At 47.3% G+C, this 16,482-nt stretch overlaps 1 pseudogene; it reads left to right on the top strand.

Moving 5' to 3' along the window:
* Window positions 1-15,181: 15,181 nt before the first annotated feature.
* Window positions 15,182-15,275, top strand: LOC115832038 (annotated as a pseudogene).
* Window positions 15,276-16,482: the final 1,207 nt, after the last annotated feature.

The raw sequence follows: 16,482 nt of genomic DNA, 5'->3' as shown, positions 1-16,482 counted from the left end.
TGGAGGAAAACCAGGCAGTGCAGCGTGTTGCCACACTCACAGATACGGAAACCCGCCAACGCTTCCGAGTTAATCTCCCCTGGCCATGACCTCATGGGGACAAGATGTATGTATTTTGTGCCAGGATGAGACTGTGGCTTCACACACAAAAGAAGCTTATGAGGTTTAAAATAACTCATTGCTCTGATTGTACCACAGTGACCCAGAGAGCACACACCCAAAGAGGATTTGGGCCCAATTGCCAAGCTGATGGTCTTTATGGATGACATAAACGGGATTCTGTTCCATTCCTCAAACACTTCCCGAGTTCCTACTGTGTGCCAGTGCTGAGATAGACACTGAGGATATGAAAATAAATCCGCCATGCCCTCTGACCTGAAAGAGCCGATAACTCCAGGCAGGGAGATCAAATAGAAACTCAAATATCTACCTTCAGCATATATATATATATATATATATATTTTTTTTTTTTTTTTTTTTTTTTGAGACACAGTCTCACTCCAGGCTGCAGTGCAGGGGCATGATCTTGGCTCACTGCAACCTCCGCCTCCTGGGTTCAAGCTATTCTCCTGCCTCAGCCTCCTGAATATCTGGGATTACCGGCGTGAGCCACCACGCTGGCTAATTTTTGTATTTTTAGTAGAGGCAGGGTTTCACCATGTTAGTCAGGCTGGCCTCGAACTCCTGACCTTGTGATCGCCCACCTCTGCCTCCCAAAGTGCTGGGATTAAAGGCATGAGCCACTGCGCCTGGCCCTAGCAGATATTTTCTTAGGGCCTACTACACGGCAGACGTTCAGAACTAGGGATTACTAAATGGTAGTCTAATGGCAAATTAGACTCTCTTTGTTGATCAGCTAAACCAGATTCAATTCAGTTTCATGGGCAAGTCCCTATCTTTCAGAAACTTTTAAAATGCTGTCCTTCCTGCTAGACTGTAAGCTTCACGGGGGCTGGGGCTACACACATGCCTTGTTCACAGTGTGTCTTCAGTGCTGAGATGGTGTCTGGTCTGGTGAGTGGTCAAGAAATCCATGAACCTGGGGAAGTTCCTAGGTTATGGGGGGAGCACAAGATGGAGAAGGGATGAAGAACAAAGGGTTCACTCACAAATTATCCTCTCTCTCTCTCTGTCTCTCTCTCATGCGCGCGTGCGCACACACACACACACACACACACACACACACACACACACAGAGCTAATTAAGGACATAGAGTGAACTGTAGGCCTCAAGCCCCCATGGCTCACAGAAATTGTCGTGGTTGCCAGGCTCTGAGCCATCGCGTGGCAGATACCTTGGTTGGCTCCCTCAACACCGACTTCAGCCCCTTTCCCCTGCCATCGCGACCACAGAGTCTAGAAAGCTGAAGTACTTAACTTCCCAGCCTCCCTGGCAGCTAGGGATGGCCATGTGGCACAGTTCTGGCTGGTTAGATGTTGGCAATGTCCCTGGGCAGGGCTCTCCTTTGAGAGTAAAGAGGCAACATCTTAAGAAGAAGGTGTTTGCCTTTTGGACCTTCCTGCCACTCCTCCTTCCTGCCCAGAACCTGGGTCCTGGGAGAAGTTGGAGAGCTGTCACACCAGCCGTGGACTGCTCCCCGCTGGGCTTCTTGTTGTGGGAGGGGAAAGATTCCCTTCATTATCCAGGCCACTCTAGTGTTTCTGTTACTTGTATTTGAACACAAACCACATATACAAAAACTATTATTAGCGAGTTTCCATGTGCCGGAGGCTTTACACCCATCAGCCACCAAGCAGAGAAGAAGCAAGAGCTAACATTTGTGAGCATTTACCTTGTGCCAGGCATTATTGCAAGTTATTTACACGTATCTACTATTTACTGCTCACCTTATTATCAACCCCATTTTACAGACGAAGAGACAGGTTTGGCGCAGCAATGTAGCTAGCAAACACCTGATGGGGGGCACAAATGCTCACTGAGCTCTTCACCAGCCCCTGTGGCATCTCCCCCAATCTCTTTAATAAAGTGATTCTCAAAGGGTGGCCTTCAGACTGCAGCATCGGCATCCCCTGGGAACTCCTGAAAGGGGTCCCCACCCCAGACCTCCTGGGTCAGATGTGCTAGGGTGGGAGCCAGCCCTGCAGGCGTCTCGGTTGTGTTTGCAGGCCTGAGAGCCGCTGCATCGTGCGGGTGGGGGGTCTCCTGCTCCCTCCTGACTCCCCTTGTTGCAGCTCCTGGTAGGCTCCTCCTTGGGCTCCAAATCTTGGGGTACTGGTTAAGCTCTGCAGCTGCCCTTAGGTACCAAGAATAAAAATTCTTTGCTGTTGTGGACCCAGGTCCATGTCAGGCTGCAGGTCCCCAGAGCTGCCTGAACTCAATGGTGTCCCAAGACACCATCTGTGCCACGTCATGAACAAGTCTTCGTAACTCTGAGTTAACCCAGCCCAGCCCTGCCTCAGGCTGGACCAGTTCATCTGCCATTCCAAGCTCTCTGGCCTCTTTCTTCTTAAACGTCGCAACCCCACCTGGAGCTCCCACTTACTTCCCATTCTTTCTTCTCCATGTTTGACCCAGGCAGCCTCGAAGGGTCTCTGACGTAGGCCCTGGAGCCACACTGGTGCTTCTCATTTCTATTGTGTTACTTTTTTTTTTTTGTAGACTCAGAGCTAGAAGGGGCCTGAGAGAGCATGCAGTTCAACCCCCTGATTTTACGGGAAAACCAAGGCTCAGGGAGGAGAAGGCATAGGTCCGTGTTCATCAGAGGGTTCGTGACAGAATGGCGTACAGCTCCACTCTGCAGTGCAGGACGCCACCTCTGGCACCCAAGAGCACTTTCATGTCACCAGCTCAGGACACATTCCTACCAATTGCCCTGGGGACAAACAGGCACCAGACACTTCAGCTCCTGTGGGTCAGTGTTAAAGATCAAACTCTGGACTAACCCACACTCATGGGCATTCCTCATGAGGGGTGGACAGAAATCTCAAACCAGTGAGGTGGAAAGGAGAGAGGACAGGGCTACCGGCTGGCTGGGAAGAGACCAGAGGATTTCTATAGCAACAATTCCTTTTGGATGGAAGCCAGGCCAGGCTTGGGCTGTCCATGGGGGAATGCTAAAGAGCTGTTTATGATGTTGACGGGGTTGAGGAAGAGAAAACTGAGGTTCATAAGGAGAAGGACCTCTAACGAAGGGCGAGGATGACTGGGTTTGTTTTCTCCAAGGCCACAAAGGAGATAAAGACAGGCCCTTCCAGGATGTGCTGTGCTCCCTTAGCACAAGGTCCCCTTTCTCAAGGCGATGGGGGCAAAGGGACATCATGCCTCCAAGATGAGTCTCAGACCAGGGCCTCTGCCTGCTCTGGACGATGGCTTAATAGAGGCTAAGCTAGTTTAATTAAATTGTGCCACATCCAGGTGCCCAGCATAATTTTCAAGTGATATGAACATCAGAACCCTTGTTTCTGGATAGGTTGTCTAGAGATGCCTCCTGGCATTCACAGGCAGCCAGTCTCTTCCTGAGGAATTTCCACTAATCTCTTCTCTAGGAATAGATCTTGGTTCTTAAGGCAGTGTCAGTGAGTTCAAGGTGTAGCTTGACTCCAGCTTTCGTATCACCAAGAAAAGTGCCCTGGCTGTAGGCAAAGGCTGGAGATTTGCCGAGCCTTTTCTGGGACCCTAAAACTAGGATGGTTGCAGTGGTCTGGAATCTTTGGAGTCTTCCCTGCTTCAAGAACCCGAGGACTAGGTTTGAGGGGGAAAGAGGTGGCACTGAGGGAGAGCAGAAGCTCATGTCCTCGGGATAAGCCTTAGCTGCTCTCTGACCCACTTCTCCTTCCTCATCCACCCTTTCTTTCTGTGGCAGCCTCCCACCTCCTCTGCCTTCCGTCTTCATGCCAAACACGTTTAAACAATTTGGGGTGGAATAGTATTTGTTAGTTTCGGGCTCCGATTCTCCACGGGAGTGATCTTCAACCAAACAGAAAAGATAATGGTAAAATACCTCATTCAGATTTACTTCAAAATAGTATGAAATGGGGAAGTGGGTGGGTTACCGCTGCAGCAGGTTGGCTCTGAGTTGATAATTGCTAGAGCTGGGTGATGGCGTTATTCACAACGGCCAAAAGCTGGAAGCCACCTAAGTATCCGTCGACAGATGAATGGATAAACAAAATGTGGTGTGCACAGTGGAACACTCTTCAGCCTTAGAGAGGAGGGAAATTCCAACACACGCTGCAGCAGGGACGCAACTCGAGGGCATTGCGCTAAGTGAAATACACAAGTCGCAAAAGGACAAATACCGTATGATTCCACCCACAGGAAGTAGTTAGAGTAGTCAAATTCCTGGAGACAGAAAGTGGAATGGTGGTTGCCAGGGGCTGGGGAGGGAGGAAGGGGGATGTGTTGTTTAATGGGTGTAGTTTCAGCTTTACAAGATAAAAATGTTCTGGAGATGGTTGCAGAACAATGTGAGTGCAGTTAACGCTACTGAACCATATCCCTAAAATGGGTAAGATGGTACATTTTATATCTATTTTACCTCAATTAAAAATTTTAGGCCGGGTGCAGTGACTCACGACTCTAATCCCAGCATTTCGGGAGGACGAGGCGGGTGGATCACTTGAGACCAGGGGTTCAGGACAAGCCTGGCCAACATGGTGAAACCCCATCTCTTCTAAAAATACAAAAATTAGCCAGGTGTGATAGGCACCTGTAATCCCAGCTACTTGGGAGGCTGAGGCAGGAGAATCGCTTGAACCTGGGAGGCAGAGGCTGCAGTGAGCCAAGAAGGTCACGCCACTGCACTCCAGCCCAGGCGACAGAGTGAGACTCTCTCAAAAAACAAACAAAACAACTCTGAAGTAGTGATTCAGGGACTACCTGACTCTAGAGATCGGAAAAGCTGAATAGAGTGTGAAGACACGGGGATCCTGGGACAGCAGCAGCTTAACGTGTCTGCCTTCCGTCCCATAACATACCACTCCAGCCGCCACCCACCACCTCTTCCAAGGCAGCTTGTCACTGGAGCCAGCAGGTAGGCAACAGCCTGAAGGAAATACGCTGGGTGGTGAAGTGGGGCTTCCTGCCCTCTAAGAGAGCCTGGACGAGATTCTAAGGGAAGTACGGCTCTGGCCACATACACATGCTTGTCTCCCCAGCCCCCAAAAAGCTAAGGAGGAACTGAACAGGTGAGCTGTGAGACCCAGGGGCAGCTCCTCTTGCTCAACAGGGAATGCTTACCGGTCAGCCCGCTCTTCCCCAGACCTCCAGGGACCAACAGCACCAAGGCCCCTCCACAACCTGTGGTTTTCTAGCTGCTGAGCCACAAGGGTCAGGCAAAGAAAGGAAACAACATACCAAGGAGGCCGAAGGCGCAAAGGGAGGAATACGCCAAAATTCCAGAACAGACTTCCGGGGAGACAGAGCACAGTGCAACGACAGCAACCGAACTACCAAAATTCCAGAACAGGCTTCCGCAGAGCTTCCAGGGAGACAGAGCACAGTGCAACGACAACAGCAGCAGAAGAACTCAATGAAAATGGCCTGAAACTTCAAAACATTCTTTTTTTTTCTTTTTTTTTGAGATGGAGTCTCACTCTCTTGCCCAGGCTGGAGTGCAGTGGCTCGCTCTCAGCTCACTGCAACCTCTGCCTCCTGGGTTCAAGTGATTCTCCTGCCTCAGCCTCCTGAGTAGCTGGGATTACAGGCGTGCACCACCACACCTGGCTGATTTTGTATCTTTAGTAGAGATGGGGTTTCACCATGTTGGCCAGGCTGGTCTTGAACTCCTGACCTCAAGTGATCCACCCGCCTCGGCCTCCCAAAGTGCTGGGATTATAGGCGTGAGCCACTGTGCCTGGCCAAAACATCCTTTTTTAACCAAAAAGTGAAATGGATAATTTAAGTGGAAAAATAACCAAAGATAAGGTTTGAATTCGTGGCTTGACAGATGAATGTGAGGAATACTGCAAACCACAGAGTAAAATGCAGAGGGGTAGAAACTGTCAGGGAAAATGGGAGCCATTTGCGGGGCAGATTTAGGAGACCTAACAGGGGACCAATAACTGAATCACAGAGGACAACAGGGACAAAATGACAGCGGCCTAACAGATACAGACTTCTGGGTTATGAAGACTGCAGTCTTGGAATTCTGTACCTAGCCAAGCCATCATTCACCCACAGGAGTGAAACACACACACACACACACACACACACACACACACACGTATGCAAAGATTCAAAAATTACATCGCTCACATGCACTCTCTGAAGAAAAGAGTTTTAAAGACTTCATCCAAAATAAGCCAGGTGCAGTGGCTCATGCCCTGTAATCCCAGGACTTTGGGAGGCCAAGGCAGGTGGATCACTTAGGTCATCTCAGAAAAGAAAAAAAAAAAGACTTCAACCAAAATCGAATGAATTCTAACAGAGAAGAAAAGAGGAAACAGAAGTGAATGATAAATCATGCTTAACTATATATGTGTATATATACATACATATTTAACCATATATACCCACATATGTGTGTGTATATATATATGTATGTATCGATATATACATATGTATTATTAAATGTAAATGGATAATGACAGACTGTCTGGAAATGTGTAACACTGAATAAGGATTCTTGGACGTGAAATACTGCAAAGGAAATCCTCAACCTCCTGCATAGCTGGGATTGCAGGCACGTGCCACCACACCTGCCTGATTTTGTATTTTTAGTAGAGACGGGATTTAGAAAGAAAAGTGCTAAGCAGTTTCTGCTGCACCTAGAAGCTGGAGACAGGGCATGGGGAGTAAAAGCATCCCATAGACTAACATAGGGGTGACAGGAAGAAAATTGGGAAAGTAACGGTATTCTGAATATCTCACTGGTGGAGGAAAGAAGCACCTGAAGGGGAGGAATAGTCAGAGAATAGAGTGTCTAAGTGGAGAAATCATATCTCGTATCCCTATAATACTAAAGAAATAGAGTTTGGCTATGAACACCAGGAAAGGAAAGGTGATGTAACTGTTCACGGCATGAAAATGTCCACATTCATAAGGGTGGACAGCAACCTGAGCAAGCCACTAAAATTAAGAAAAAAAATCATTAGAAACATAAGCTGGAAGGAATAAAATGAAATACAACAGCTGTACACTAAATGTGAATGAACTGAATTCTCTCTTTAAAAGACAGAATATAGACTGGGCTAAAAAACCAAAAATCTATCTTTTTTTTTCTGAGACGGAGTCTCGTGCTGTCGCCCAGGCTGGAGTGCAGTGGCGTGATCTCCGCTCACTGCAACCTCCGCGTCCCAGGTTCAAGCAATTCTCCTGCCTCAGCCTCCTAAGTAGCTGGGACTACAGGCATGTGCCACCACGCCTGGCTAATTTTTGAATTTTTAGTAGAGACGACGTTTTACCATGTTGGCCAGGTTGGTCTTGAACTCTTGACCTCAGGTGATCCACCCGCCTTGGCCTCCCAAAGTGCTAGGATTACAGGCGCGAGCCACCACGCAGCACAGCCACAAAAATCTACCTTAACCCTGTTTATAAGAAACAGAGTTTAAATGGAGTGATAAAGGAAAGTTTAAAGTCCAGGAATAGATCCATGTAGACAGGAAATTTTACTATATGGTAAGAGTGCCATTTCACATTATCGGGAAATAGATGAGTATTTCCACAAAGAATGCTGGGACAATCACATATTCATTTGGAAAAAAGCAAATTTGGATTAAAAAGAAATCACCTGGGCTGGATGTGGCGTCTCACGCCTGTAATCCCAGCACTTTGGGAGGCCGAGGCAGGTGAATCACCTGAGATCAGGAGTTCTAGACTAGCCTGGCCAACATGGTGAAACCCCATCTCTACTAAAAATACAAAAGTTAGCCTGGCATGGTGATGCACGCCTGTAATCCCAGCTACTCGGGACGCTGAGACAAGAGAATTACTTGAACCCAGGAGGTGGAGGTTGCAGTGAGCCGAGGTGGCGCCACTGCACTCCAGCCTGGGTGACAGAGTGAGACTCCAGCTCTAAAAAGATAAAAATAAAAATAAAGAAATCACGTGAAGCAAAATAGACACACTCAAGAAAATTAAAAGACAAGCAACAGATTCAGAGAAAATGTTTCCCACATATATTTATTAATAATAGACAAAGAAGTAATAGCTATAATGTGTAAAGATATCCCACAAATCAATAAGAAAAAGGCAAGCTACCAAATATAGCAATGGGCAAATAATACGTACATTTCACAGAAGAGAAAAGCCAAATGGCCAACAAACCCATGAAATGATGTTCAACCTCATTTGGAATAAATGGGAAAAAGCACATTAAGGCAACACCTTCTTTCTCTCATTGCATCGATGAAAATGTTGAAGATTTAAATATCAAGTGATGGCAAGGGTTTGGGGGAGTATAAATACAATCTCTCTAGAAGTCAATTTGACATCTAATATAATTGTTTTGCTTAAATCTAATACGACCTTAAATGTGCCTTTCTTTTGACTCAGAAGTTCTACTTCTTCTCTTTATTCTAGAAGAAGGCATGTGCAAGAAGCGATGCACAGGATGCTTAGTGCAGCACTGCTGTAAGAAAACACTGGAAAAGCCGGGTGCGGTGGCTCACGCCTGTAATCCCAGCACTTTGGGAAGCCAAGCTGGATGGATCACGAGGTCAGGAGATCAAGATCATCCTGGTCAACACGGTGAAACCCCGTTTCTACAAAAAAATACAAAAATTAGCTGGCATGGTGGTGCGTGCCTGTAATCCCAGCTACTCGGGGAGGCTGAGGCAGAATTACTTGAACCAGGGAGCTGGCGGTTGCAGTGAGCTGAGATCGCTCCATTGCACTCCAGCCTGGTGACAGAGCAAGACTCCATCTAATTTAAAAAAAATAGAAAAGACAAGACAAGACTGGAAAAAGCTAATGTCCACCAATAAAGAAGTGGTTAAATAAACCTGACACATACAAACGATGGTATCTTGCAGCTGTTAGAATTAGATACGATATATCTAATACATAGAAAGATAAAAAAGATATCTTTGACATATTGTACAGGGAAAGAGTCAAGCTGCAGAATAATTTATACCATATACCACTTTTGTAAAAAACAAACTAACAAACCCACAAAACTGGATTATACCTGGATTTTATAGATATGTAAATGGGGAGAGGATTGGGATTGGGGCTAAGCAAAAGGAACTTTAGCTTTATTTATATTGTTTGAGTGTTTTGCAGTAAGAGTGTAATCATGAATTATATGTGTGGAAATAAAATATATGTTTAATCCATAGCAAGAAGAAAGGCCTTCCTGCTTTGAAGGGCAAATGCATTCACTCACAATCGGGTGTTAAATACCCACTGTAGGCCAGTTGCTGTTGGAGAGAAAAAAATGAATGCTGCCAGCTGCATCGTGGAGGCTCTCTCTGTCTAGTAGAGGAGACAAGACTTGTAAACCAGTAAGTGCAATATGTCAGCAAAATATGATCTGCGCCATAGGAGCCATACAAACAAATGCTGTGGAACTTGTGAGAGGAGATTAGTTCCTGGGGAGAAAAAAGGGGAGGAGAAAGAAGCAAGAAAGACTTCATAGACAAAGCAGTGTGTGAGTTTGTGTGTGTGTGTGGGGGGGGGTGTGCATGTGTGTGTGGGGTGTATGTGCACTGTCGTGCAGTATGTAGTGTGTGCGGTGTGGTGTGTGTATGCAGTGTATATGTGGTATGCGCACAGATGCATGTGATCTGTGTGTTGTATGCTGTGTGCGTGCGTGTGTGGTGTGTGTACAGTGTATATGTGACATGTGCACGGGTATGTGGTCTGTGTGTTGTGTGTGGTGTGTGTGCAGGGTGCATGTGACATGTGCACATGTGTATGTGGTTGCATGTTGTGTGTGGTGTGTGTGCCATGTATATGTGACATGTGCATGTGTGCATGCCTGGGTTCCCACATACACATGTGGACAGAGGCTGAAAGGAAGTGGCGGGGGGACTAGGGAAGAAAGCCCTCAGTGGGGCACATGTGAACAGCACAAATGAGAGGTGACTTTGGGCACGTGGGTGAGCAGTGGGCACATGGGTTTGACTAGCCTGATCGGGGAGGGTGGGTTGGAGACACAAGCGAGTGACAAAAGTAGAGAGGCCGAGGTCAAAGTGCCCATTCATTGAGCAAGCATTTCCTGGGTGCCAGTTGTGCCCCAGGCCCTGTCTCCTCCTTGAGAACTTCACTGTCTAATGGGGAGCAGGGAGAAGTTTTTTGGGGGCAAATATATAATTTTATATTTTAAAATAACTGCATGCCTGACTACAGAATAAAAATGGCCAGGCTGAGAGGTTTGGATTCCATTTCTGAGGTGACAGGGAGCCCCAGAAGGTGTTTGAGCGGAGAAGCGACACGCTCTGTTTTAGGAATCTCACCATGGCACTGTAAGTTGGGTGGATTCTCAAGGCAGGGAGCCGAACAGAGTGGCTGCAACAGGTCTAGCCAGAGGAGGTTGAGACAATGGTCTGGCCAGGAGGTAATAGGAGCCCACATAGGGGAGTGAAGAGGAGAGAGAATGGGAAAGAACAGGTCTGAGCACTATTGTAACGGGAAGATTGTCAGGATTTGGTGAGTTTGGTCTTGAATATATTGCCTTTGAAGTATTTTTGGAACACCCGAGCAGGGGTGCGTCATAGGAAGTTGGATAAAAGGATCCGAGGAAGGCCAGCTGGCTGGAGATAATGGCAGATCCAGGAGCCCTGGCTTGTGGTGGAGGACAAAGTGTGGGAGAGATCAGTCAAGGAGAGCGTTGATGGGATGAGAAGAGGAAAGAAGCTCACTCTGGAATCTCTCAGGATCCAACAGAACAGGAAGAGACCTAGGGAAAGAGGCCAGGATTTCATTTCCCCAGGACAGTCACAGAAGGGTCAACAGAGGATTCGGTTCTGGCACCTCCACCCCAAACTTGGGCTCCTCTCTTCCAAGGGCGGGAGGGCCCTCTGATTCTGTTTGTGCAGCTGGCACTGGCCACGCAGAGCTGCCTCTGGGAGTTGACTGGGTAGGCAGGAACAAGCAGACAGAGCCTCAGCTGCAGCGTGGAGGTGGGTGGCTATACCTGGACACTCAGGATACCAGGGCTGCTAACAGCATCCTCTGACTGGCTTAGGGTGGTCATGTCCACGGTGCTGGTGCTCTGCCCCTTTGCCTTCATGGTGTTGTTTGCTGGCTTCTTCCCAATAGTTTCTTTTGAGACGCAAATTCTCCAGGCCACAGAAGAGAAGAGAAGGAGCAGACACGTCCTCCGGCCTGTGTGCGAACGCAGGACTTCGGTTCACCCGTGGTGAGCGGCAGGCATCTTCTACAACCCTGAATTAAAGGCTCCTTCAATATAGATTTTTGTCTTTATGTCACTCAGATGTCATTTTTCCATGAATAAAGGGCAAGCTGAGTCTAGCCTTCAAGGACTCCATGATTTGGCTCCAGATTGCTGAGCTGTGCCTGTTAGCTTCAACGTGTGTCTCCTGATCCACTCTCCACCCTCTGTCATCCTGCTCTCCACCCAAGAGGCTGACCCAGAGCGGCTCCCTGGCTTCTGTTGGGCTCAGCCAAAGGGAAGCTCTAGGACACCCGAGGAAGGGAGGACTGTGAGGTCGCGGGATCTCAGTGTGGATCCTGGTTTTATGGCCAAAGCTTGCAGTATTACCAGCCCACAATTATGAACAAAATGTTAGATACGAAAGTGAATCTCCATTTAGAATGAGAAAAGAAATGGTGACAAATTACACTTTTTAAAAAGCTTACAAACAACACAGATATCACAAAATGTAGAAAAATAACGATATTTTTCTTAGTTGCCTAGAAAACTCCACAATAGCTTTTCCCCATATCTTCCTGCTGCATATACCTTACATCTCATACAACAACTGTGCAATATGATTTCCCACAGAAAGAATGGAAATATAACCCAGTCTTCAGTAGGCTTGGTTGAAAGTTTATTTTATTTTATTTTATTTTATTTATTTTTTGAGATGGAGTCTTGCTCTGTCACCCAGGCTGGAGTGCAGTGGTGCAATCTCAGCTCACTGCAACCTCTGCCTCCTAGGTTCAAGCAATTCTCCTGTCTCAGCCTCCCAAGTAGCGGGGATTACAGGTGTCCGCCACCACACCGAGCTAATTTTTGTATTTTTAGTAGAGATGGGGTTTTGCCATGTTGGCCAGGCTGGTCTTGAACTGCTGACCTCAGGTGATCCACCTGCCTCAGCCTCCTAAAGTGCTGGGATTACAGGAGTGAGTCACCACACCCGGCCTGAAATTTTATTTTTCATCATTGATCCTCTAGAACTGTTTCAGTTTCACCACTCATTGTAACATCATGTGGAATTTTGAGATTATTGTCAAATGACAGAATGTCAAATGATGGAACATTATCATTTTCTTCCGTATATCACTAAGATTTAGGACATTTCAAATTTCCTTGTGCAGGAAGTAATCTTAATTACTCTTTGAGCTGATGACACTTATAAGTCAGTTTGTCTTTGGTGTCCCCATTGTAGTGACATATCATGAGACCTACGTTATCATCTGTAGAGGGAGCTGTGGCCACTGCACAGATCCCCTCTTCAGGCTGACACAGCCATCCTTCCACTGCTGGGGATGTCAGATTGGCTGAGGCCACATTTCTGATCAGCTTCTCCCAATCCTGCCATCCTCATTTCCTCACACGTGTCTCCTGAGAGCACTCCACGGTAAGTCTCCGGCCCACAACTTTCCATTTCATGGTCAGCCTCCAGGGAACCCAATCTAAGATAGCTTCAAAGATGTCAGCATTTTTTATCACAGTAGCAAGAAATGTAAAGCTTTTCCCAGTGAGTTAATATGCTTTACTTCCCTTTAACAATAAGATTACCAACTGGTCCAAGGGCCTTTATTTCTACCTGCATTTTCTTTCTTCTTAAAAAATTACTACTTTTGGTATGATCTGAAATGTTGTTATGCTTATAGGCCTCAAACACAGAAGTTTAAGAATTTCCAAAGGGTGAGATTCCATTTTAAAAGAAAATAGTATGGTGTATTTAGAGTTGCATGTACTACGTTATATTTCTGACCATGAGAACTGAATTCTCCACTTAAAATTGTACGTCTGATGATGGGAAGAATTTTCTATAGGCTATCTTCTGGTTCCATACCTTACAAACCTCTGTTCTCTTCCACTAACCACATACATGTTGCAATATGTCCTGTCATTACCTTCAAGTCATGACACCAGGTGAGTTGGAGGTGAGAGTATTCCTGAAAGCCATTCTGACATCAGGACAGCTAGCAATGAATTAAGTATATTCAGAAGTGACTGTGGGCTGGGTGCAGTGGCTCACGCCTATAATCCCAGCACTTTGGGAGGCCGAGGTGGGCGGGTCACCTGAGGTCAGGAGTTCGAGACCAGCCTGGACAACATGGTAAAACCTTGTCTCTACTAAAAATACAAGAATTAGCTGGCTGTGGTGGCACACACATGTAATCCCAGCTACTCGGGAGGCTGAGGCAAGAGAATCACTTGAACCCGGGAGGCAGAGGTTGCAGTGAGCCGAGATCACGCCACTGCACTCCAGCCTGGGTGACAGAGTGAGACTCCATCCTAAAAAAAAAAAAAAAAAGAAGTAGCTGTGAGCAACTTACATATACCCAACCAAACCAAAAGCCATCTCCCCTTAACCAGATCCTAAAAATGCCCACAACGACGCCAAAGCCACCCAACCATGAGATATACATAGTGGAGGGAACCTGGGATTGAAACTATCTTACTTGTGCGAAATTTACAACATGTGTGACATATGAATACATCGCTAGAACTCCTCCTGGCTTTGGAAGTCACCTGTGCAAGCTCGGGATCCTGAAGCTTAAACTTCGCCGGCGTCACTGCAAATCCAGCTCTGTCTGGGTCTCTCCCTGCAAGGTTGCCTCCAGCTTGCTGTGCCCTTGGACTGAAGTCTTCCGTTCCTTCTGAGGCAAGTTGCTCTGCAGGACTCTCTGTTCTGGTCTTCGTCTCTTTGTGCCTAGAGGTGATAACACCTTGGCTCTTACTAAGACCAGTTAACTGCACTATTCTTTGTGGTTTCCCCATGATCGCACCTTTGCAAATAAACTGTCCTGGAACTATCCCATTTTAATTGTGTCCTCTGTTTGCTGTTAGGACTCTGACGAGTCATCACTCACTCTTCCCCAACAAACACCCCTATTTCCCTCAAGCTTCCCCTAACTCTCTCCCTTCCTCACCCCAACCCCAGCTGACACCATCTGCCTCCCTGAAATGTCCTAAGCAAACCCTGCCCATTCTTCCAGGCCCAGCTGATCCCATCCTCCTCCCCAGCCAGAGTGGCACTCAGGAAGCCCTGCCGGGTCAATGCATGTTGGAACATTATCTGGGCAGCGTCTGCCTGCAGAAGCTCCAGGGAAGGGGGAGGGGTTCCTGAAGATATCGATTTCATAATTAGGCCTCAGAGAAAGAGGCTCTCAGCGGCATCTTTCCTGGAGACCAGAATCACTGCTTACCCCACCACGGAGGGAGACCCTATCAAAATGAATGAGGTTCCTTCCCTCTCCTGGGTGAGGGGCTGGGATTCCCTCTGTCTGTGAGTATGGGAGTGATTAAAAGGGAGGCTGGTTGAATGCCTTACACAAATCATTTCCAGCCACCCACACCCGAGGGACACTGCAGGAATGCAGGGCAGAACACAAATGCATCCTTCCTGCTGGGCCTGGCTCAGAAGAGAAAGTCATGTCAGATGCAGGGAAGGGAGCCTCTGGGGAAACAGTGGGCAGAACAGCAGTAATCCCAGGCGAGCAGAGTCCAGGGCTCCTGCTCTGAGGCTCCATGAAGTAACTCATGCAGGAAGAGATGGGAAACAGCCTCTGCCCAGGTTAATGGGAGCAAGTCATGGCCACCTCCCAGAAAAGGAGACTGGGAAGAGTAGGACCCAGGCCTTTTCTTCCACAGGGCAGAGCAGTCTGGGGAGGCTTTGCTGCTGCTGCCCAGGCAGGAGACGGCAACGAGGCCATGCATATTCCTGCAGTGAAAAAAATGGAGGCCCAGTTTTGGCCACAGAGGAGATTCCTATCACAGAGAGTGCCGGAAGTCTGCCTAGCATCTGGGGCGCTTCCGGAAAAGCAGAATGGAGCTTGGGACCCAACTCTCCGCTCTGACTTTCCGAGTCTCGAGCCCCAAAATGTAGGTACTTTCAAACAAGAAAAGTACCAAGAAAGAGTCTTTTGTAGTTTGTAAGTGCGATGATTAGGTTTTGAGAGGGGCCTCCCTCAAACCTTTAGACATTGTCATCGGCACATTACCTGCCTGATGTGAAAAAGAGAGAAAAAGTAGCAAATATCTGGGGATTTTCTTTCACTGGTTGCTGTCAAGTGCTTTAAAATTAAAAGACATTTTTATCCCCTTTATAAAACTGGAAAGATATGCCGGTTTAAAGGTAAGGAAGTGGGCTGGCATGGTGGCTCATGCCTGCAATCCTAGCACTTTGGGAGGCCGAGGCAGGTGGATCACCTGAGATCAGGAGTTCAAGACCAGCCTGGCCAACATGGCGAAACCCCGTCTCTACTAAAAATACAAAAATTAGCCAGGCGTTGGGGCGTGCGCCTGTAATCCCAGCTACTCAGGAGGCTGAGGCAGGAGAATCACATGAACCCAGGAGGCAGAGGTTGTGGTGAGCCAAGATCGCACCACTGCACTCCAGCCTGGGTGGCAGAATGAGACTCTCTCAGAAATGAAAAACAAAAAATAAAAAAATAAAGGTAAGGAAGTGACTGATTACCTCTTGGTTCACACGTGAGTGTGTGGGCATGGGCGATGGTGGTGGTGGTCATAGCCAGTAGAACATGTGTGTAGATATAGATATAAATGTAGCTGTAGATAGAGATATAGATATGTGTCACAGTCAGTGGAACTTAATATTAAACACTCGTGGAAAGAGCTGTCAGTGCTGACCACAGGCAGCTGATCTGTGACCTAGACCAGCCTCTACTGCTAAAATTATTGTGACCTTAAGCAAGTCAGTTTCCTATTCTGAGCCTAAGTGTTCTCATTTATAAATGAGGTAATTGGACTAGATGATATTACTATTGTTTCTGCCGGGCGCAGTGGCTCACGCCTGTAATCCCAGCACTTTGGCAGGCTGAGGCAGGCAGATCACAAGGTCAGGAGTTTGAGACCAGCCTGACCAGTATGGTGAAACCCCGTCTCTACTAAAAATACAAAAATTAGCCAGGGATGATGGTGGGTGCCTATGATCCCAGCTACTGGGGAGGCTGAGGCAGAAGAATCAGTTGAACCCAGTAGGCAGAGGTTGCGTTGATCCAAGATCGCGCCACTGCACTCCTGCCGGGGTGACAGAGTGAGACTCCATCTCAAAAAAATAAAAATCGATGTTTCTAGTAAAACCAATTGTAGCCCATTAAGAGAGTAAATAGTTTTTAGTGCCCCCATTAGGTAAGTGTATTCTGCTTTGTGCGGCTCAGTAAGAAAGCCAGGAGCCATAATACTTGGGTTCCCATGT

This window comes from Nomascus leucogenys, chromosome 2 (assembly GCF_006542625.1).
Source record: "Nomascus leucogenys isolate Asia chromosome 2, Asia_NLE_v1, whole genome shotgun sequence".
NCBI lineage: Eukaryota > Metazoa > Chordata > Mammalia > Primates > Hylobatidae > Nomascus > Nomascus leucogenys.
Note: the sequence above shows the minus strand (reverse complement) of the source record. Positions and strands in the feature narration are given on the sequence as shown.